This window comes from Bos grunniens, chromosome 24 (genome assembly GCF_055505025.1).
Source record: "Bos grunniens cultivar Pamir isolate PY7600 chromosome 24, Bosgru_T2T1.0, whole genome shotgun sequence".
In the NCBI taxonomy this organism is placed as follows: domain Eukaryota; kingdom Metazoa; phylum Chordata; class Mammalia; order Artiodactyla; family Bovidae; genus Bos; species Bos grunniens.
The window spans coordinates 53,022,698-53,041,941 of record NC_141188.1 but is presented as its reverse complement, the minus strand read 5'-3'; the positions used below and the strand labels follow the sequence as shown (position 1 = coordinate 53,041,941).

Genomic DNA, 19,244 nt, shown 5'->3' with positions numbered 1-19,244 from the left:
TTCCCTGTGCTTGAAAGAAGGGAGAGCAGCTGTTGTTTCCTCAGATGAAGAGACTCTGATTGTTTTTATATTCCTTGAGTTAATAAGAAGTGAAGCTATCATCACTTGAGTCAACACTACAAGTTGGACGCAAATCCAAATTTGACTTCCTGTAACACATGCATGACAAGTTAACATATTCCTTATAATAAATAGGAAAATAAGCATCATAGTCTCAAAGTTAAAGGTTATATAACCATGTATCACTGTAGTTAAAATAGAATCTAGAGAACTTCCGTGAGGAGGAGGCTGTTTAAATCCACATATGTCACTTTCTTCCTCATGAAACACTGATAAAACTACAGTAAAGAGATAGATGCTTAAGACACAAACTCCTAAAAAAACTAAACTCTAGGCCAGTGATGAAAGAGCCAACCAATAACCAAACTCATTTATTTCCTCCAGAAATAGTGATACCCATCACATCTAAAGGTTAGTGGGGAGTTAACGGGGGTTTACAGAGCAGTTACATCATTAGCTCCCTTCATCAGTGGGGAATTATCTCTCTCAACACCAACAGAACACAAGATGTTTAACTTCTGATGAAGCTAAACAGAGGGGCTCTGGACAGATCATTGCAGACCCCAACTGAGAGACTGTAAAAAAATGGGATATGAGAAGGAAGAAAGATTAAGCAAATTATTCACACCTAAATATCAAAACCTGCATTTAGAATGGGAGTCAAGACTGATTTTGAAAAAAAAGTTATCTACTTCAGAAGTTTCTTCCTAAGATTCTAAAACCAATGCATAAAACTAGCCACCAATATCACTGTAAAAAGGTAGAAGTTAGAAGGTAATTTTATACAAGCTACAAGTTCAGATTATTTGTAACATTAATGGTAGCAAAGGACTCAATGGCAGGTCTTTCCAACTTCCTCCAGTACCTCTTCCAGATGCAACAAACACCCACACACACACTCAGATGCCAAAGGTAAAAAAGCTGAGACGTGGGGAAAAAAGATACTACAATGAAGGAAAAAAATCATTTCCAAAAGTATACATGATATTAACAAAAACAGAAATATTCCTAACTAAAATATAAAGACTGAATGAGGTTAGGAATTTTAAATATATATTTCAAATAATGTAATTATGCTATGCATTCTATGGCCAAAATTGAAAAGAATTAGAAATCAATAATAAAAGGAAATTGGAAAAATTCACAAATATGTGCATAGGAAACAATATACTCCTAAATGGATAAAGATGTAACAAAGCAAATTAGAAAATACTTGGAAATAAATAAAACAAAACTCAACAAACCAAAACATAATGGAATGTAACTAAAGGAATATTGGAGGGAAATGTATAGCTCTAAATGCCTAAATTTATTTATGCTTTAAAATTATTAGTTTCAGGCTAAGAGACAGTGACTCAATATTTTTAGATATTATGAAATTATCACCTCAGTAGGAGCAGTTACCATCCACTGACATTTGGATGTCAGTTGTTATAATGTTACTGTAACATTGTATTCCCAGTGACTTACTTATTGTAACAGCTGGAAGTCTGTACCTCTTAATCTGCTTCACGTATTTTGTCCATCCTTCCACCCCTCTGGAAACCACCAGTTTGTCCTCTGTATCTATGAGTCTGTTTTGTTCCTTCCCTTGTGTTGTTTTGCAGATTTCACATACAAGTAAAATCACACAATATTTGATTTTATCTGACTTATTTCACTTAACATAATACCCTCCAGATCTGTCCATGTTGCTGTAAATGACAAGATGTTGTCCTTTTTATGGCTGGGTAATAAATATTCCACTGTATATATATATGGAATACCGTCTTTATCCATTCATTGACCAACGGACATGCACTCAAACTTTAAACTACCATAAAGCTACAGCAATCAGAACAGTATGACACTGGTACAAAAACAGACACACAGATCAGCAGAACGTAATAGAGAGCCCAAAATATACCCATAGTCACGTGGTTATTTAATCTACAATAAAGGAGGCAAGAGTAGTCAATATGCAAATCACAGTCTCTTAAATGGTTCTGGGAAAACTGGAGAGCTATGTGAAAAAGCATGAAACTGCTACTTTCTTACATCATACACAAAATTAAACTCAAAACAGATTTAAGACACGAATGTAAGATCTGAAACATCAAAAATCTTGGGGAAAAAAAGGCAGTAACTTCTTTGACATCAGCCTTAGCAATAATTTCTTTTTTTTTTTTTTTGATCTGTCACCTCAGAGAAAGCAACAAAAGCAAAAATACAAATAAGACTTACATCAAACTAAAAATCTTTTGCATAGCAAAGGACATTACCAACAAAATAAAAAGGAAACCTACTGAAAGCAATGAAATACTTACAAAAAATATACCTGACAAGAAGAACAGGGGAGCCTGGCGGGCTACAGTCCATGGGGACGCAAAGAGTCAGACACAATTTAGCAACTGAACAATAATACCTGACAAGGGATTGATATCCAAAATATATAACATTTTTCCAAAAAAAAAAAAATGCAGATAGCCAACAGGCACATGAAAAGGTACTCAATATCACAGATTATCAGGGGAATGCAAATCAAAACCAGAATGAGCTATCACTTTACACTTGTCAGAATAGCTATTGTCAGATAAGAACAAGGTTTGGAGAAAATGTAGAAAAAGAAAACCCTTGTACATTGTTGGTAGGTAAATTGGTATAGCTGCTATGGAAAACAGTATGGAGGTTCTGTAAATTTTTTTAAAAAAACTGAAAATAGAACTACCATATGATCCAGCAATTCCAATTCCAATTTATGTGAAGAAAATGAAAACCCTAATTTGAAAAGATATATGCACCCCTATGTTCATTACAGCGCTATTCACAATAGCCAAGATGTGGAGGTTACTGTTTTCTTAACAGCTCATCCTTTGTTGCTTCTCTTTGAAGAATCTAAGCATCACTGTAGAATAATACTTTTATACAATTCTTCAAATTATATTGGCTTAGCCTTGAACTTGCTGGCTCTTTTCCACCAAAAGAACGCTGAGGAAGAGAGGGAGGGGGTGACGATCCCAAGTGGAAAATAACTTCCGGGAGCCCATCTGAAGGGGGGAGTTTGCTCTTTACTCAAGAGTCATGCGGCGACATGGAGAAGAAAGGGAGCTACTGATGTGAGACCTCTTCGTGCTTCCGATGCTTCCTACCCACCGTGTCAGTTTCTTAAAGTGCCACCCTGGACAGAAAAGGGCAGATGTATCGTTCACTTTAATTAGTGGCGCTTTGAAAATAATCCCCTTCCATGGAGCCAGTAGGGTTCAACATTTCTTATACCTGGCTGGACTTACTAATTCAGACTGCAGAACTCAGGAACAACAGTAACATATGGGCTCAGTAAGGAATCTGCTCAAGTTGTATAAGAAGGCAATGTTTTGTATTCTGTATTATTTGGGTCAAGTTGACTCACTGAAGAGATGTTGAAGAGCACAGAACTTTAATATACAGCCAGGGAAATTTACATCTCTCCTAAAAATTGGGGATTATTTCATCTACATATTTATGATTGATTATTTGCAAAAAGATGGAAGAATCTTTTCCCGAGATTCTGCATAGTCTTTGCAAATTAGGTACATGGTGAGTCCCCTGGGAGCTGTAACTCTGCACTACACTTAATATCCAAACAGCTGGAAGGAAACTTAAAGGTCAACTACTCTGATTACTCATATAATATATAATGACTATACAGCATCCCTGACACACAGCCATAACTCTGCTTAAAAACATTCACGAACAAGAAACTTACTACCTCGAAAAGCCATTCAGCATCTTTTCATGTCCGATTGGCCATCTGCATGTCTCAGTGGAATCTAAAATATTGCACGAATGGACCTATCTACAAAACAAACAGACTCCAACTTAGATGCAGACACTGGGGTTGGCAGGTGGGAGGGGCGTGGGAGGGATGGCCTGGGAGTTTGGGGTTGGCAGATGCAAACTACTACACTGAGAATGGATAAACGAGTGCTAATGCATGGCACAGAGAACTATGTTCAGTATTCTGTGATAAACCGCAACGGAAAAGAATATTTAAAAAGAACGTATCTATGTGTATAACTGAGTCATTCTTCTGCAGAGCAGAGATTGCCAAAACACTGTAAATCAACTATACTTCAAAACAATTTTTTTTTCCCTTAAAAAGCCATTCAGTCCATGTTTGGGCATTCCAAAGGTTAGAACAGTCTTTGCAGACTTTCTCGGCTTAATACCCATAATACCAAAGGTGGTACTTCTAAGGAAAAGATAGCTAAATGTGACTACATTTAAAAATAATAATAAACAAAAATATCCCTGAATGTATATGGATAGGTTAGACTATACTACAGTAAAAAAACCAAAAAAACAAATCTTAGCAATTCAGTACAACAAAGGTTTATTTTGTTTACACACTTTGTAAGTAGGAGGCACCACCCATTTTTGTCACTTGGGGACGCAGGTAGACACTGTCCCCATCACATGCTGTCACAATCAGCACAGAAGAGGAAGTTACACACTCGCCGACAGGGAACACAGTCCCTGGCTCGCAGTCAGACACTGCTGAGGGTTTTAGCACGAGCCCACGGGCGTAACCACCACTACTCTCTTTAAAGCAAGTGTGTGTGCGCTCAGTCGCTCAGTCACGTCTGACTCTTTGCAACCCTGTGGACGGTAGCCCATCAGGCTCCTCTATCCGTGGGATTTTCCAGACAAGCATAATGCAGTGGGTTGCCATTTCCTCCTCCAGAGGATCTTTCTGACCCAGAGATCGGACCCATGTCTCCAGTCTCCCGCACTGGCAGTCAGGTTCTTTACCACTAGCACCACCAGGAAAGCTCCAAAATAAGTCATATAACAGAGCTTAATTTCAAAGAGGGCAGGAAAGAGGGCTCAAAAGTTAGGGGAGCAAAACTTGACCGTTACTTTTCTGGGTTAAAAAGCAAAATATTACAGATAGCATTAAGTGATACGGGACAAATTAGGTAAAGTCACTCAAAATACACACATCAAAAAGATACACTATTGTTTATGTATGGTAAACTCTTAGAACTCAGTAAAAAAGAAAAAGAGCATTAATTACCTCCAGTATACATATTAATAGAAGGCCTGAAAAGAGAGGACTGTAAAGGATAGAGATAATATTTTAACAGATATGGCCAAATACTTAATCTCATTGGTAACGAAACACTGATAACTCATGGAATAATTATACTGTGTCAGGCACTGTACTTAAAATTTATACACATTATCTGAATGTTTCCCCAATTTCGCTACAAGATGAGTATCTTTTATTCATCTACCTTAGAGATGAGGCTGAATACATTAAATAAACTTCTCAGGGTCATTCAGCTTGCAATCATGGAGCTGGGTTTCAAATCCAGTGTCTGCACTTTTCTAAGCCATATTTAAATATGAGTAAAAATTATAATATAAATGAAAATCATAATTATCACTCATTTTTCTAGAGTTACAATGCCAGCATTGAAAAAGGAGTGAAATCTGATGGATGGTGCAGGTACAGATTCTTAAAATCTTCCTAGAGAGGATTTAAATGGTATCTAAAAAAAATTTCCCTGTACACTGTCCGATCCATCAATTCTACTTGTAATAATCAAATAGAATACTTAGAATGAAAGGAAATAATCAAAGTTCGGAACAAAGACACCCTGTTTGAGGGCCAATTCTGTAAGCAAGAGCACAGAACGTGCCTGTCTTCAGGCACGTTCAATCCTGCGGTAATCATGAAAATCGGAAAGTCACTCTCTTGTCATTGAGGAAAAGCTCAGCATGTGAAGTACCCACTATACCACATCTGTTGCCGTCTATTGAGTCCACACTAGATTCCCTGTACAAAACATCTAAGACGCCCAAGTGGTTTTCTTGTGTGTTGTGTTCTCTTTTGTCAGTTCTACTATGTAAAGGTTTCATCACTGCCCAGATACTCCCAACATTTACCGAGCACACTGCGTAAAGTACTAGGGAAAACTAGATAAACAGATGACCCATAGCTCCTCTTTTTGAAGTGGTTACCTAGTGGAGATAATCTCCACACAATTTGGTAAAACGCTTTGATATTATATGTTAGGCAGGACACACAGAGACAGGGAAGGCAGCTACCCCATCATCAAGGAGGCAAGGAAGACTTCCTGGAGGAAGTGAAAGTCGCTCAGTTGTGTCCGACTCTTTGCAACCCCATGGACTATACAGTCCTTGGAACTCTCCAGGCCAGAATACTGGAGTGGGTAGCCTTTCTCTTCCCCGGGGGATCTTCCCAATCCAGACATTGAACCCAGGTCTCCCCCGTTGCAGGTGGATTCTCTACCAGCTGAGCCACCCAAGAACACTGGAGTGGGTAGCCTATCCCTTCTCCAGGGGATCTTCCAGACTCAGGAATCGAACCGGGGTCTCCTGCATTACAAGTGGATTCTTTAGAGGGTAACAATTACTTTGAGGTAATTTAATCGCGATACGTTTGACTTAGCCAGGTGAGAAAAGTCAACAGTCATCCAGGCCAGGGAAGCAGGATAAACAAAGCCATATAGGCATGAAATAGCATCACAGGGGTTCACTGTGTCAAACTTTTGTGGTCTCATCTGTGGGACTGACTTTGCAACTTCTGGTGCAAACTTTGGAGGAGAAAGAAAATAGGAAAACTTGTACCTTGTTATCTGTAGCCTGTAAGACTGTCATTCACTGAAAGATAATAAAATTCTGTCTCATGACTATTTTTTTTCCCTTTTCACCACTTGCCTTAAATTCAATACAACACCACGCATATTGATTTGGGATTTGAACGTGCTATATATTTAAAGGAAAGGGCAGGCCGAAAATGTGAGGTGATAAATCAAAAGCTACCAGAACCTTGTGTGGTATGCACTAAATGGGCAAAAACAGGAGTTCCCTTTCAAATGTGAATGTTGTTTACTGATATGATGAATGGGCTTTAAGTTCCATTCCTCTGAGCATTCTTTTTATTATTACAATTAAATGATGGTTTCAAATAAGCTGCATTGCTTCCCTCCGAGACTCATTCCAGGGATGTAGAGGTGAAAGGCTACCCAGCCTGGGAGAATTTGCTGGCTTTTTCTGTTAATACGTGGTGTCCCGTGAAAGCACCATTAATTCATCAAGAGTTTATCCTTTGTAAGAAAGATCACACCCACCTTAAGGAACCAGAAGAAATATGCACTTTAAAATTGTACCCAAGGCAATTACAAACTGGGATCAGAAAGAAACTTGTGCAGCTGGGATTAATACAACACAGTGAAAACCATTATCCAATTTCACAGGTATATTTGTACAATCATATATCAGTTTATGTAAATATTATAGGAGAATACAGCCAGATATTTATAGATACTTAAAATTTTAATTTTGAGACAAGTGAATATTCCTATGCAATTGGAAAAAGTGAAAGCAACTCTTTTACCCCTTTCCCCTTTGCCCTTTTCATTCCTTCCTAAACTTGGAAAAACCTAATTATAGGAATGAGATCATTAAGCAATTGGAACTAACTCCAGACTTATGCTCACCTGATGTACACCATGCCTTGTCTAATCTGTTGATTCCTTCTCTAAATAAAAAGAAGTAAGATTGAAGAATTCAGCAGTTAAAAGATGACTAGCTCTGTTCGCCCAACAGCCCCCTCAGCAATTCTGTAGGCAGATCGCACACACACATCTGAAGGAAGTCCTCCAGTCTGCACTCAATGGTCAGTGATGCAGAACCCAACTTCATGCCTCGAAGATCCACTGAGATTCCTCCCCTCCATGTTCACTTTATTTATTTTTTTTTTTTTAATTTTATTTTTTAAAAAAAAATCACATGCTCCCCATCCTGAACCCTCCTCCCTCCCAACCTCCCCATACCATCCCCCTGGGCCTTCCCAGCGCACCAGCCCCAAGCATCCAGCATCGTGCACTGAACCTGGACTGGCATCTCGTTTCATACATGACATTTCACATGTTTCAATGACATTCTCCCAAATCTTCCCACCCTCTCCCACAGAGTCCATAAGACTGTTCTATACATCAGTGTCTCTTTTGCTGTCTCGTACACAGGGTTATCGTTACCATCTTTCTAAATTCCATATACATGCGTTAGTATACTGTATTTATGTTTTTCCTTCTGGCTTACTTCACTCTGTATAATAGTCTCCAGTTTCATCCACCTCATTAGAACTGATTCAAATGTATTCTTTTTAATGGCTGAGTAATACTCCATTGTGTATATGTACCACAGCTTTCTTATCCATTCATCTGCTGATGGACATCTAGGTTGCTTCCATGTCCTGGCTATTATAAACAGTGCTGCGATGAACATTGGGGTACACGTGTCTCTTTCCCTTCTGGTTTCCTCAGTGTGTATGCCCAGCAGTGGGATTGCTGGATCATAAGGCAGTTCTATTTCCAGTTTTTTAAGGAATCTCCACACTGTTCTCCATAGTGGCTGTACTAATTTGCATTCCCACCAACAGTGTAAGAGGGTTTGTATGGAAATACAAAAAACCTCGAATAGCCAAAGCGATCTTGAGAAAGAAAAATGGAACTGGAGGAATCAACCTACCTGACTTCAGGCTCTACTACAAAGCCACAGTTATCAAGACAGTATGGTACTGGCACAAAGACAGAAATATAGATCAATGGAACAAAATAGAAAGCCCAGAGATAAATCCACGCACATATGGACACCTTATCTTCGACAAAGGAGGCAAGAATATACAGTGGATTAAAGACAATCTCTTTAACAAGTGGTGCTGGGAAATCTGGTCAACCACTTGTAAAAGAATGAAACTAGAACACTTTCTAACACCATATACAAAAATAAACTCAAAATGGATTAAAGATCTCAACATAAGACCATGTTCACTTTAAAACACAGCTCAGCAAAATCTCTGGAGTTGGTCTCTGGACACGAACCCACCAACTCCCCAGATTGCTGGTTTTTCTAATTAAAACACCTTTCCTTTCTACTGACACCTCTCTCTCGAATTACTGGCTTATGAGCGGCGAGCAGTCAAACCTGAGTTCAGTTACAAGAGTAGTATAGAGACATCATGCCAGCTTAACCGTGATGTTCCCAAGGATAACATCCTCTGAACCTCTAGTCCAACATCACGATCAGCATATTGAGGTTAATGCAAAGATACAGAACATTTTCATTACAAGATTCCTCATTTTGCCCTTTTAAGCCACACCCAGTTCCCTTACGTTCCCCTCTACGCTGTACTCTCTTCCCTCCCACTCCCCTCTTTCATCTTTATTTAATCCCTGGTAATCACTGCCGTCTATGGGGTCCACAGAGTTGGACACGACTGAAGTGACTTAGCAGCAGCAGCAGCAGCAACCACTGATCTGACCTTCATTTCAATAATTTCATCATTTCAAGAGCTATATAAAGGGGATCATACCTGGTACAATCTTTTGGGACTGAGTTTTGGCCCAAGCATGATTCTCTCGAGATCCATCCATCCATGATTCTCCATGTGTATCAATAGTATGTTGCTTTTTACCACAGAGAAGTATTTCATGGTATTGCTAGACCACAGCTAAATTGTTCATCAACTGAAAGACAGGGGTAGCTTCTAGTTTCTGACTATTACTAAAAAAAGCTATAAATATTATTATCAGATTTTTGTGTACACATAAGTTTTCCACTTCTCTTGAGTAAAGATTGTTACTGTTGTTGAGTTGCTAAGTCATGTCCAACTCTTTGTGACCCCATGGACTGTGGCATGCCAGGCTCCTCTGTCCTCCACTATCTCAAGTTTGCTCAAATTCATGTCCATTGAGTTGGTGATGCTATCTAACCATATCATCCTCTGCCAACCCCTTCTTTTGCCTTTAATCTTTCTAGCATCAGGGTCTTTTCCAGTGAGTTGGCTCTTCGTATCAGGTGGCCAGAGTACTGAAGTTTCAGATTCAGAAACAGTTTTTCCAATAAATATTGAGGGCTGATTTCCTTTAGGACTGACTGGTATGATCTCCTGGCAGTCCAAGGGATTCTCAAGAGTCTTCTCCAGCACCATGATTTGAAAGCATCAATTTTTTGGCACTCAGCCGTCTTGATGGACCAATTCTCACATCTGTAGATGACTATTGGAAGAACCATAGCTCTGACTATAGGGACCTTTGTTGGCAAAGTGATGTCTCTGCTTATTAAAACACCATCTAGATTTGTCACAGCTTTCCTTCCAAGGAGCGAGCATCTTTTAATTCCATGGCTGCAGTTATCATCTTCAGTGATTTTGGAGCCCAAGAATATAAAATTTGTCCTTGCTTCCACTTTTCCCTCTTTTGTTTGCCATGAAGTGATGGGACCATACGTCATGATCTTAGTTTTTTTAATGCTGAGTTTCAAGCCAGTTTTTTCGCTCTCCTCTGTCACCCTTATCAAGAGGCTCTTAGTTTCCCTTTACCTTTTGCCATTAGAGTGGGATCATCTGCATATCTAGGCTTGTTGCTATTTGTCCCAGCATTCTTGATTCCAGCTTGTGATTCTTCCAGCCTGGCATTTTCCATGATGTACTCTGCATATAATTTAAATAACTAGGGTGATGATATTTAGCTTTGTTTGCTTCTTTCCCAAATTTGAACCAGACTATTGTTCCATGTCCAGTTCTAATGGTTGCTTCTTAACTCACATTCAGGTTTCTCAGGAGAAATGTAAGGTGGCCTGCTATTCCCATCTCTTTAAAAATTTCCACAGTTTGTTATGATCCACACAGTCCAAGGCTTTAGTATAATCCCAATGAGGCAGAAGTAGATGTTTTCTTGAATTCACTCGTTTTCACCATGATCCAACAAATGTTGGCAATTTGATCTATGGTTCTTCTGTCTTTTGAAACCCAGCTTGTACATCTGGAAGTTCTCTGTTCATGTACAGCTAAAGCCAAGCTTGAAGGATTTTGACCATAACCTTGCTAGCATGTGAAATAAGTGCAACTGTATAGTAGTTTGAATATTCTTTGGAATTGTCCCTCTTTAGGATTGGAATGGCAATTGACCTTTTTCAGTCCTGTGGCCTTTGCAGAGTTTTCCAAATTTCCTGAGATATTGACTGCAACAGTTTAACAGCATCATCTTCTATGATTTTTAATAGCTCAGCTGGAATTCTGTCACCTCTACTAGCTTTCTTCATAGTAATGTTTCCTAAGGCCCACCTGACCTCACACTCCAGGATGTCTGGCTCTAGGTGAATGACTACATCATCATGGTTATCCAGGTCATTAAGACCTTTCTTGTACAGTTATGAGTATCCTTGCAACTTCTTAATCTCTTCTGCGTCTCCTTGATTTTTAACGAAATTTTCTGATTGGCCCTCAGGGTGGCTATACTGTTTTACATTCCCCTCAGTAATGAATAACATGGTTTCTCTATATTCTTGTAAGCATTTGATGTTATCACTCATTTTTATTATAAAAATTCTAATAGTAAATAGTTATGTCTTATTATGGCTTTAAGTTGCATTTACCTAATGGATAATAATATTAAATATATTTTCTTGTGCTTTTATGTCATGCTTATATCCTGTTTAGAAAAATGTCTCTTCAAGTCTATTGCCCATTGTTTGTTTTTACTACTGAGGTTTGAGAGTCCTTTATATATTCTATACTCATCTTGGATAGTGGTTAGCAAATATTTTTGCTTCTTTTCAGCCTTTTAATAATGTAGAGCAAATTTGTTCATTTGATCAAGTCCAATATACCAACTTATTTTTTTAATGGCTAGTTCCACTGGTGTCAAGAACTCTTACAGTTTTACATTATATATGATTCATTTATGATACACTTTGAATTCAATTTTTTAAAGTATGATGTTTAGGCTTTCCTTTTTTTTTGCTCTTGCTTATTAATGTCCAATTGCTGTAGTACCATTTGTTGAAAAGGCTATCCTTCCCCCATTGAACTGCTTTTGCAACTCTGTCAAGATCAGTTGGTCCTGTCTGTCTTCATCTATTTTTGAATGCTTCGGTTTCACCGCTTTACATGTTTATTCCTTCTCTAAGTTGCCTTGATCACTAAACTATCATTGAGTAGACATTCTTTTACCTTTATTCTTCTTTTTCAAATCATGTTTTAGCCATTCTTGTTCCTAAGCTTTCCATTTAAATTTCATATTTTTTCTATATATCCCCCAAAATCTTGCTGGGATTTTAAAATATAGTATATTAAATCTTTACATCAGTTTGGAAGGACTAGTATCTTTACTCTGTTGAGTTTTCCAATCTACAAACATGGTATATCTCTCCATTTAATTAGCTCTTGATTTCTTTCATCATCCTAAGGCCCTCTTGTTTCTGATGCTGAGGCAGATAATACTGTATCTTAATTTCAGGACTTACAGGGATTTAGTTGTATTTCATATGAGGATAGGGAAGAAAATCTACTTCATGTTCCCAGAAGTGGAAGCAGTCTTTATAACATAACCATACAATTAAAGAAGTTTTAACCTCTGCACAAGTATGCCTCCCTGCTTTCTCCCTCTAAACAAATGCTATTCTTATTCATATTTACCAAACATTTAATACCTGTTTATAGTATAATTCACTCCTTTGCACCAGTGTAAGTCGCCACCAATATTTTTCCATTTCTCCCCCAAACCATTGGAAACTTTATTATTACAGAGAAGTAGAAAGCTTGCCTCCCTTTTGCAATCTGTCCACTGTAGCACTACAGATACTTGGGAGCAAGAAGCTGATTAAAGATCAACATTAAATTAAGTTAAACAAGTTTGGAAACTCAAAAGGAAAAGAACATTTAATTTACCAATCAACCAACAAGAAAATCTACTTAACAATTTTATGGAACCCTTCATTTTTTCAAAAAGTGAGGTCTTATTAATAATGGCCCATGAGATTAAAGACTAATAGTTAAATAGCATGAAGAAAATATAGTAAACATAAAGGTAACATTTTTGGTTTAAGAGACACCAAAATTATTTTTAGGTGACATTTCAGTTAATTTAAGCTGAATCTGCTAGAAGATGCAGATTTTTTCATATTTATTTCCCTATTTACTGACTTAGTAAGATTGGTATTAATAAGGAAACAACTTTATTTTAACATGCAAAGTAACATATTCTCCTTCCAGTGGATGATGATGACATAAAACCCCAAAGAATAAAAAGTTCACAGCTAAACTTCACTAATAAGAACATTGCATGCTAAGTTGCTTCAGTCATATCCAGCTCTTTGTGACCCTATGGACAGTAGCCCCGCCAGGCTCCTCTGTCCATGGGATTCTCCAGGCAAGAAGACTAGAGTGGGTAGCCATGCCCTTCTCCAGGGGATCTTCCTGACCCAGGGATCAAACCTGCATCTTTTAAGTCTCCTGTATTGGAAGGCAGGTTCTTTAACATTATATTCCTGGAGATTATAAAACTTGAATCTATAAATAATTAGTAGCCAAACTTAATACTTATAATTTCATAAATGTTAAACTGCTCCTAGAGAAAAATATGGGAGCAAAAAACATAAGGGAGAGAAAGAGAGGAAGAACAAAGGGAAGATACTGGGCGTAGGAGTTACCCACAGGAGTCTACAGGCAGATTTAAAGGCAACTGTTTCGAGTCCCAGAAACCAAGCACTATCCTGGAAGGAAGTGTGTGCTCAACATATGTTTTCTGACTTCAGACAGGTTGAAAAAAAAGGAGCTTGGGCTCCTCCTCCTCTCTGAATTGTTTTTCTTCTGAGGTCTGATGAATTTCAGAGAAAATAACACTGCCACCTTTAAGGTATTTTGAGATTTCCTCCAATTCTTGATTCCATTATTTTTCCTTTTCTTTCTTTGTCTTTTAATAATCTCAAAGTTTTCCTTACCTGGTTCAGTATGAGAATACATATCTTATCTTATCTTCTGCTAAAAGAATACATTTCTTTAATGTCAAAGAGGGTCTCTAAACTTAAAAAGCAAAGGGACCAATGTTTTAAATCATAATTTTCTGTAAATAAAGATGCTCATGAATGAACTATGAGCTTGGGAGAAGCAGGAGCAGGTTGCTGAGGTCTGGTAAGGGAAGCCCAGATCACATTCTGCTCCCAGTGATGTCTTGTGTACAACATCCCATGAAAAGAAAAGATGGACAGGGGAGGGATTCTACAGTGCTTCTCTACACGAGTTCAAAAAAGTCCACGAGCAAAGTTCTCCTGGTTTAGAATATGCTGGTGGACGAAGTAACTTTTCCTTTACAAATCTGTTCTATGGGAAGAATGAAAGGGCTGCAAACTCCACCGAGGAGGAACAGAAAATCAGCCAGAAGGCCAGCTGAAATAACAAGAATGCTACATTTAAGTGAGGTATCCTAATAAAACCAAGGAAACCCAGAGACAATTCTAAATGACCCATTAAAATTTTTTCCCTACCACACAGCACGTTTCTCCTGTGCTTTAAACATATTTGAATATTAACAACGGCAGCTGCATCTTAAATTTAGGGGCATCATTTAATTTTAGGTGTGGGCATTAGCAGAGGATTCAAGCTACCCTGTCTCAAGTGAATAACCAAAAAAAGGAAAAAAAAAAAAAAAAGGAGAAAGAGGGCTCCTGCCTGGGCTTTGTGTTCACAGCAATTAGTTTTAACAGTCTGGAAGCTGACTTTAAATAATTTTATAGCCTGGGCTAGATCTCTGCCATTTACCATGTGTGCCCTTCCTATTTTTATGGAAACCAGGACCTCCTTCTGAATCTCCTGCCTGTCAGAGCTGCAGGTGAAGGCCAGCTGGGGCCAGCGGCACTGCGTGTGAACATTAGCATCTGAAGAGGGTTTCAGGAGGCCTTGCGTCTTTGGGGACTTAAAACGCTTTAGTCAGATGGAATAGCCTTGCCTCTAAGGTACCTTGCCAGCAAACACAAGTCTTTAGGAAAAGAGCAGTCTGAGTCTGGAAGCCGCAGTCAGAAAAGGGTCTGGTTGAGGTTTTAGGGTAAGAGGGAATGAGAGGGAAAATGGGGGGCAAGGCAGGATGTCAGAGGCTGCGTGCTTCTGGCAGAGTGACTGAAGTTCATTAACAATTATTTCCAGCTCCCGGTGGCTGTGTGTGCAAGATTTCATATACGACACATGCTGCCCTTGATTAATGGATGTAACAGTATCTCTGGGATGGGCAACGCTGACTTGTAAAGAAAATCACAGCAAAACAGTCTGCCAAAAAGATACTTGTGAAAATCTTTCCTGTGTCAATTATTAATGCCGACTACACACACAGAAATTGAAGACTAATTAATTCCTGCACTGAAGAAAAGAGAATGAAACCACTTTCCAGTATCCTGAAGCCTGTAAGCCTTACAAAGGCAAATCTTCCAGGAAGAACATCCAAAATTACACATGTGAAAATCTTTAGTTCCAGAGGAAGTTTGTTTTAGGAAGAAAAAATTTAGCAGGCTTGTATCTCCACCCACCACTAAAACAAAGAGGTGTTTCTTAATCTTTATTCCTACTGCCTACTTGAAAATCAGACCCAATCTATTTAAGAGTCTACCTGGTTGAAGTCTTAGGATCACAAATAAGCATTAGCACATACCGATTAACTGAAACCAAGGCGCTTTTATTTGGCAGGTTCAAATAGAGTTATAAAATAAAAATATTTTCTTTCTATAGGGAACTTCAGTGGACATAAAAAGTTTCTCCTGGTTGAGCAGAATAAAAGTGAGGGTTGAAGTGTGGAGCCAATTTTACAATGCCCAGATTGGCTGGGGATGGAACACCCAATGATACTTGAATAGAAAAGGGAAGGTGACAGAGGACGTTTTGAGTGCTATCTGAGTTTAGCAGCTTTGCCTTCTTAATTAATATTTTTAAAAATCAAAAATATATACATATACATAGTTTAAACAATTAGAAAGTCCATGAGTGGCTTTGGAAGCTCTCACTATGACACCCCCTAACGATACTCTTCTCTTATTTGGTCTTGTAGAAGGGGCCAAGGAACTATTCTGATTTTGTTTTCATCATTCCTCTGTTTTTATTTGTAGTTTTACAACTAACACAGTCTCCAATTAGCATGGAAGATTTCATACCGTATTCATCAACAACTCGCTTTTTTCACTGTTTTTGAGACACCATATTCGTGTTATTCATGTGGCTGCATGAATTTTCACTGCTGTGAATAACATTTCACAATTGTTCATACAAGGATTCAAGTATATAACAAGTGTATACAATACAAGTGTATAACAATGCCGTACTTTGATCCATCCTCCTACTGTGGATAAGTGAAACTTAGCTATTTGGGGAGACAGCTAGGATGACCTGGGTCAACATAATGTAGCTGTTTGCACAAGAAGAGCCTCATGCAGAAAGATAGGACTATAACCTGATAAATAGCATCACTATTATCTTCAGGATCATCCCAGGTGGTGCACTGGTAAAGAATCTGTCTGCCGACGCAGGAGACACAGGATTGAACAACATGCGGATTCAATCCCTGGGTCAGGAAGATGCCCTGGAGTAGGAAACAGCAACCCACTCCAGTATTCTTGCCTGGAAATTTCCATGGACAGAGGAGCCTAGCCAGCCATAATCCATCGGGGTAGCAAAGAGTCGGACACAACTAAGTGACTGAGTACACATTATTTTCAGGCAATTCCTGCAAATCGCTTTAAACACACAAATAATTTGTACATTTGGAAAAAGATAGTTCTTTTAAAAGTACAAGAGTCTGATCATCTGGATGCAGGGTGAGTGTATCAAAGCAAAGGCATTTAAAAAACTATTCTGATAATTGCAAAGAAGGCAAGGAAACAGGGAAAGGGGATCCAGCGAAGATGGGGCAAACAGGAGCTAGCAAGATGGGGGATTTAAATCCAACCCCATCAATAATAACATTACATGTAAGCTGTCTAAACATAAAAAACACATACCAACTCTGGATGTAAAGAATAAACAAGTTAACAGTATAAGAATGGGAAAAGATACAGAGTGAGAACACCAGGCGAAAGAGAGCTGGCTAATTTAACACAAAACACCATCTCCGGTTCCTTTGTGGTTTAAGGATACATCTGAAGAAGCCAGGAAGGAAAAAGGAGTGGTTTACGAGGAAGACGCAGCTCCAAGGAGCCGGCCACACTCACCAGAGGGAGGAGAAAGACACGTGGGCCTCAGGCTATGGGGCCCATAACATTCAACTGGGCCCGGATATGGTCTGGGATTGCGACTGCAGCTGCCACTCTCAGCAGCCCTCCCAGACCTCAACATCACGGCTCCCGGATGAGAGAAGCAATCCTAGAGGCCATTTTGCACCAGAAGAAGGAGCTCGCCCAGCAGATGAAGGCCGACCAGAAGCAGGAGTGTCAGGAGCAGAAATAGCAGCAGCAGTCAGAGTGCAAGACCAGGGCTGGGGCTTCCTGGAGGAGATGGCCATGGCGAGCTGACCCCTCGTCCCCTTCTCGCCCACAGCTGCCTTGGGAAATCACCAGAATGATGCCTGACCCGAGCGGGAGCAGCCCTGCAAGCAAGGACAAGGGCAAAGTGTTCCCACCTTGTGGATCACGTCACGGATCCTCAGAGGTCACGGCCACCACGCTGGAGAAGCTGTCGCTTACAGTGACCTGCCCCCCATGATCGAAGCCCACACGCAGTTCAGAACTGAAGCCCTGGCCCTTCATTTGGGCTGGGAGAAGGCATGGCCCACGTGGGGCTCACCTTGCTCCCTGACCAGGACAACTGAGCAACGCCACGGCCCGCACAGTCCCTCCACCCTCCAGGGCTGTGAGCACGTTTGAACACAGTGGAGAGGCAGATTCGAGGAATGTGATGGACTGTGTGACCAGAGGAAACTCACTATCCAGATATCCTGGCTGCAGAGGGTCAGTAGCGGCTTTGCAAGCCGATGATGCAGGCCTGAGTATGCTGGAGATCAAATAAACGGGCTTAGACAATGGGAAAAAAGTTCTGGAACCAGACTGCCTCGGTACAAACCCTAGTTCATGCTTAGTAGCTTGAGTAATGGAGAAAGGGATGGCACCCAACTCCAGTACTCTTGCCTGGAAAATCCCATGGACAGAGGAGCCTGGTAGGCTCCAGTCCATGGGGTCGCTAAGAGTCGGGCATGACTGAGCGACTTCCCTTTCACTTTTCACTTTCATGCATTGGAGAAGGAAATGGCAACCCACTCCAGTATTCTTGCCTGGAGAATCCCAGGGACGGGGGAACCTGGTGGGCTGCCGTCTACGGGTTCTCACAGAATCAGATACGACTGAAGCCACTTAGCAGCAGCAGCAGCAGCTTGAGTAAATCACCTTGATCCTGGCCACCAATTGGAAGGGGAGGTGGGGGGGGGATGGCTTTGATTGGTTACAGGACCTCCACACCAAAATCCACCTGAGGATGCTTGAATATCTTATTCAGAGTAGGAAAGAATTTGCATATAACCTACACACATCCTCCCATATAATTTAAATCATTTCTAAATTACTTATAATGGGTAATACAATGTAAATGCTATGTAAATAGTTGTAAATACAATGTAAATAGTGGATTGTGCTCCTCAAATTCAAGTTTTGCTTTTTGGAACTTTCTGGATTTTGAGGGGGAGGGAGAATGTTTTATATTTGAAGCAGGGTGAATCTGTAGATACAGAACCTGCTGACTGTAGTCTCTTTCTCAAAGGATTGATGTGAAGATTAAATGAGTAATTAAATGATTAGTATAGTTCATCCTGTCCATTCCTGTTCAGTCACCTAGTCATGTCTGACTCTTTGCAGCCCCATGGACAGTAGCCCGCCAGGCTCCTGTTGATGGGATTTCCCAGACAAGAATGCTGAAGTGGGTTGCTATTTCCTTCTACAGGTGATCTTCTTGACCCAGGGATTTTAACTGCATCTCTTTATCACTAGTGCCACCTGAGAAGCCCAGTATAGTGCATGGCTCATAGTAAATACTCAATAAATATTATTATTAGTTGAGGTGACAGTGGACATGACACAGGATGCTTGTTTACCATAAAACTATTCATCAATTAAGAATATTTGCAGCTTATAGAATTCTTCAGTTCAGTTCACTCAGTTGTGTCTGACTCTTTGCGACCCCATGGACTGCAGCACACCAGGCTTCCCTGTCCATCACCAACTCCTAGACCTTGCTCAGACTCATGTCCATCGCGTCACAGATGCCATCCAACCATCTCATCCTCTGTCATCCCCTTCTCCTCCTGCCTTCAATCTTTCCCAGCATCAGGGTCTTTTCAAATGAGTCAGTTCTTCACATCAGGTGGCCAAAGTATTGGAGTTCCAGCTTA

General features: G+C 39.8%; 2 long non-coding RNA genes across 2 annotated transcripts; both read right to left on the bottom strand.

The window, feature by feature from the left end:
- Positions 1-2,999: 2,999 nt before the first annotated feature.
- Positions 3,000-3,876, bottom strand: LOC147346295 (uncharacterized). The gene is made up of 2 exons (XR_015153356.1): positions 3,788-3,876; positions 3,000-3,217 (listed from the first exon to the last, which is right to left on the bottom strand). It is a non-coding gene; the product is annotated as an uncharacterized LOC147346295 (long non-coding RNA).
- Positions 3,877-16,883: 13,007 nt separating this feature from the next.
- Positions 16,884-18,924, bottom strand: LOC147346294 (uncharacterized). The gene is made up of 2 exons (XR_015153355.1): positions 17,790-18,924; positions 16,884-17,453 (listed from the first exon to the last, which is right to left on the bottom strand). It is a non-coding gene; the product is annotated as an uncharacterized LOC147346294 (long non-coding RNA).
- Positions 18,925-19,244: the final 320 nt, after the last annotated feature.